Source organism: Sinocyclocheilus rhinocerous, unplaced genomic scaffold (assembly GCF_001515625.1).
Source record: "Sinocyclocheilus rhinocerous isolate Xijiao unplaced genomic scaffold, SAMN03320098_v1.1 scaffold4740, whole genome shotgun sequence".
Lineage (NCBI taxonomy): Eukaryota > Metazoa > Chordata > Actinopteri > Cypriniformes > Cyprinidae > Sinocyclocheilus > Sinocyclocheilus rhinocerous.
In genome coordinates, this window is record NW_015638612.1 from 38,469 (window position 1) to 43,765 (window position 5,297).

Consider the following 5,297-nt stretch of genomic DNA (forward strand, 5'->3'; position numbering starts at 1 on the left):
AACACAACGTCTCAAATGCATTAAACAGCACAGATATATTCGATGTTTTTCATGGTGGATCGATTTGATCCATGATCGACATTAAGGGCTGTTTAAGAATAAACTTGCACAAATTAGTGAGATTGTGTGAATTTAATTCGTCTTTAATGGAACCGCTTTAGCCCCGATTGATTTGTTAGGTTATTTCAAGTCAGGTTTTGGACTTTAATCCCAGTTTTACAAATCCTCGTTTTGTACTTCGAATTAGTGACCGTTGTTTTGTTTCGATCTCTCCGCCACTTCTGAGCGGCGCATGCGCAACGCTGACCTCATACGTCATGCTCCCGGAGCTGTTGTACTGAAGCAATGCAACACCCGCTGAGTGCAACGATAGAGCTTGAAAGATCACAGACAATTTTTAATATAACTCCGACTGGATTCGTCTGAAAGAAGAAAGTCATATACACCTAGGATGCATCGAGGGTGAGTAAAAGACAGCCTAATTTTCATTTTTGGCTGAACTAACCCTTTAACACAAGCGCTTCAGGGTGCTGTGTTTGTAACTTTGCAACATCAGAATAGATGATGTCACACGCTACCTCCACATCGGCGTGTGGAGGGATGCAAGCAATGACAACAATGGCGTGTCCGAACTCTCTGGGCAAGTGTTACGTGGGTATGCAGGTAGAGGAATTGTCCCGTGAGTGATTTATTTATTTCAGCCTGTAGGTGGAATCGGGAGGAGGGATTTCCCTGATCCTCAAAAGTGGAATGACGTCATCTGGGATTTATACTACAGTGGGGCAAATAAGTATTTGATACACTGCCGATTTTTCAAGTTTTCCCACTTACAAAGAATGGAGAGATCAGTAATTTTCATCAGTATATTTGTGGATAACTTTTTGTCTGTTTGTTCGTTTTGCATTTGGATTCAATCGTATGGCGTAAATAGTCATCAAAGCTTCATTCAGTCATCTGTGATTTTCTTATATGTTCGGTCCTTGCCTCTCTGATTAGATTTAACGAGCTGAAGTTGGTTTTGGGTCGTAACATCAAGTAATAGGAGCGCAAACTTACGGCCAGAAGTTCAATGTCTCTGTAGCGGCTGGATATTTTGATGCTCACATTCCCATGATTACACCTCCTTGAACATCGTTGATATGTTTTATTATTTGCATGTAATTATCATTTCTGATTTTAGCATGAACGGGACTTTTATTTTGGAGGGGAGATTTGACATAAGGCTTTTGCCAGTTGATAACGTTTTTAAAAATGTTACTTTTACCATTGACTTTTTTTTTTTTTTTTTTATTTTGTGGCCCTATAAAAAAAAGTTGAATTATATGGACAAATGTTTGTTGAATTAAAGATTGATAAATCTCTTTCTAAAAAAAATCTAATAAAACATAAGTGTGTAACCATTTACAAAATCTCATAGATTATTTTCATTCAACAACAAAAATTAAAATATGTATTTCACCAAGAATTTAACTCTGAACATCGTTGATATGTTTTATTATTTGTATTTTTAAAATATATTTCTGTGATGCGCAGCTGAATTTTCAGCATCATTACTCCGGTCTTCAGTGTCACATGATCTTCAGAAATCATTCTAATATGCTGATTTATTATCAATGCTAGAAACAGTGCTTAATGTGTATTTTGTTTCTGGATTTTTTAATTATTAAAAAGATGTTTAAAAATAAAAATCTTTTATAACAATATAAGTCTTCACTATCACTTTTTACCTAATTAACATCCTTTCTGAATATTATTGTTTTTTTGTTTTTGTTTTGATCAAATAAATGCAGGCTTGATGAGCATAATAAATTTATTTCAAAAACATTAAGAAATAGTAATGAGTCCAAACATTTGACTGGTACTGTATGTACATGTTAATCAAACTTTATCTAAGGTAATCTTTTTTGTTTGATGAAGATGTTGTTGTAATCAGTTTCAGAATACCACTTAAGTAAGTGCTTTTATCATTTTTTCCTAGCTGGGTATGGGCAGGATTTCTCCCTCCCATTTAATCAATACTGACTACAGATATTGTCATATTATTAATATCAATAATATGCTATTATGTATTGCATTGTTACCTTAAATATGACATATTTACACAAATCAAGTGGAACAGAAAGACACGATCACTACTAAGCAGAAAAAAGTTTAGTTAGTTTAAACTGAAATTATAAATGTTATGTAAGAGCAGTAATCCTAATCATCAGCCAAATTTAGAAAATACACCTGAGATCCTTTATTTGAACCATTACAAAATGCTCTAGTGTGTTTGCTTCTTAACTTTGGATACAAAGTTCTCTGCTTTTACTTTTGTAGCTATTTTGTTAGTCAGCTCCCGACGTGATGTCATTCACTGAACGCGTAAATTCAAAGCATCGTTTTTATTCACCTTAGACCTGAAGGTGCTGAACGAGGAGAGTCAAAAACTGAATGAAAATGAAGAGAAGTACCTGGTTGAGAAAAATCCTGATTTCATAACGGAAGAAAAATAGTTTAGCTGTTCACAGACTAAAAAAGACTTCTACACGAAAAAGAGCTCAGAAGACAGGAACTAGAGGTTTCTCCTGCAAACACTGTGGACCCTCAAAAGACACATGAGAATTCACACTGAAGAGAAACCTTTCACTTGCAAACACTGTGGAAAGATTTTTACTCATAAAGGAAACCTTAAAAAGCACGTACAGTGAGGGGAAATTTTTTTTGATCCCCTGCTGATTTTGTATGTTTGCCCAATGACAAAAAAAATGATCAGTATATAATTTTAATGGTAGGTTCATTTTAACAGTGAGTGACAGAATAACAACAAAAAAATCCAGAAAAACGCATTTCAAAAAAGTTATAATTTGATTTGCATTTTAATGAGTGAAATAAGTATTTGATCCCCTATCAATCAGCAAGATTTCTGGCTCCCAGGTGTCTTTAAAATGTTTACTCAAAATGAAACCCTTAAAAGACACATGAGAATTCACACTGAAGAGAAACCTTTCACTTGCAAACACTGTGGAAAGATTTTTACTCATAAAGGAAACCTTAAAAAGCACGTACAGTGAGGGGAAATTTTTTTTGATCCCCTGCTGATTTTGTATGTTTGCCCAATGACAAAAAAAATGATCAGTATATAATTTTAATGGTAGGTTCATTTTAACAGTGAGTGACAGAATAACAACAAAAAAATCCAGAAAAACGCATTTCAAAAAAGTTATAATTTGATTTGCATTTTAATGAGTGAAATAAGTATTTGATCCCCTATCAATCAGCAAGATTTCTGGCTCCCAGGTGTCTTTCATACAGGTAACGAGCTGAGATTAGGAGCACTCTCTTAAAGGGAGTGCTCCTAATCTCAGTTTGTTACCTGTAAAAAAGACACCTGTCCACAGAAGCAAGCAATCAATCAATCAGATCCCAAACTCTCCACCATAGCTAAGACCAAAGAGCTGTCCAAGGATGTCAGGGACAAGACTGTAGACCTACACAATGCTGGAATGGGCTACAAGACCATCGTCAAGCAGCTTGGTGAGAAGGTGACAACAGTTGGTGCGATTATTCGCAAATGGAAGAAACACAAAATAACTGTCAGTCTCCCTCGGTCTGGGGCTCCATGCAAGATCTCACCTCGTGGAGTTTCAATGATCATGAGAACGGTGAGGAATCAGCCCAGAACTACACGGGAGGATCCTGTCAATGATCTCAAGGCAGCTGGGACCATAGTCACCAAGAAAACAATTGGTAACACACTATCTAGAAGAACAGGATCAAAGTGGACTTGAGCAGATTCTGCTGTGACAGAGACTCACAGAGAAACCGTTCATGAGTGTCTTATTATATAATCATCAGTCAGACTCTCATCTGATCGTCTTCTTCTGAAAGAGACGCCGCTTACAAATGGCTTTCAGGTCTGGAAATCTCTTAGGAATCATTTCTCTGAGCTCTTTCTTCTGGAAGATATATTTAGCTGTCAAACACCACTAGCTCCACCAATAGTTCAAAACTTCACTAACATTTCAACTTTATTACATCAATTTTCCTTCTGTTTTACTATAGTACATTATGGTTGGCATCAACACAACTAGCCGTGTTGTGTGGAGGAGGAATTCTGCCTATGACCCCAAGAACACCATCCCCACCATCAAACATGGAGGTGGAAACATTATGCTTTGGGGTGTTTTTCTGCTAAGGGGACAGGGCAACTGCACCACATCAAAGGGACAATGGGCGGGGCCATGTACCGTCAGGACCAGGGCGTTGAAGCCAGCCACGGCATTGAAAATGGGTCATGGATGGGTATTCCAGCATGACAATGACCCAAAACACATGGCCAAGGCAACAAAGGAGTGGCTCACGAAGAAGCACATTAAGGTCCTGGAGTGGCCTAGCCAGTCTCCAGACCTTAATCCCATAGGAAATCTGTGGAGGGAGCTGAAGGTTCGAGTTGCAAATCAATTTATAACTTTTTTGAAATGCGTTTTTCTGGATTTTTTGTTGTTGATTTTATTCTGTCTCTCACTGTTCGAATAAACCTGCCATTAAAATTATAGACTGATAATTTCTTTGTCAGTGGGCAAATGCACAAAATCAGCAGGTGATCAAATAATTGTTTCCCTCACTGTACAAATTCACACTGGAGAGAAGTCTTATGCATGCACTCAGTGTGGAAAGTGTTTCAGACAAAATGAAAGGCTTCAAGTCCACATAAGAATTCACACTGGAGAGAAGCCTTTCACCTGTAAACAGTGTGGCAAGAGCTTCAATGAAATAGGACACCTTGAAGGCCACATGAGAATTCACTCCAGTGAGAAGATATTTACCTGCCAACCGTGTGGAACGAGTTTCACTGAAAAAGGAAACCTTAACCCCTTAGCTGTCGAAGATCGGCGACGGCCCCGGATTATTGTTGTTTCACTTTAACTGATCTGGACAAACTGTGCATCAGTAGAAAGATTAAAGACTCTAGCTTCGATATTTGACCACTGTTTTGATAAAACATTGTTACAGTGACCGTAATTTAGTAATTTATGTCAGGAGTGCAAAATAATAAATCCATATGTGTCATCTTTAGAATAGAAATTCACCACGCATTCATATTCAGTCACGTCTGCAGCGGTTTATTTGTGTTCACATAGATTCACTGAACAGGGTTAATAAGGGCTTATAGTCCAAAGATGCATATGCATGGAGATATATAGATATATTTACTCATGTTTACTTCATATTTCTTCAGACAGAATCATAATTTCTATTCATTTTCCACTGATTTACGTGATCTGATGATAATTAGCCGCTCCCTGGGCTGTCTC

The 5,297-nt window shown here is 37.2% G+C and overlaps 1 pseudogene; it reads left to right on the plus strand.

Annotated features, from left to right (window-relative positions):
- Positions 1-618: 618 nt before the first annotated feature.
- Positions 619-5,297, plus strand: part of LOC107749953 (zinc finger protein 431-like) — a 22,807-nt pseudogene continuing 18,128 nt past the window's right edge.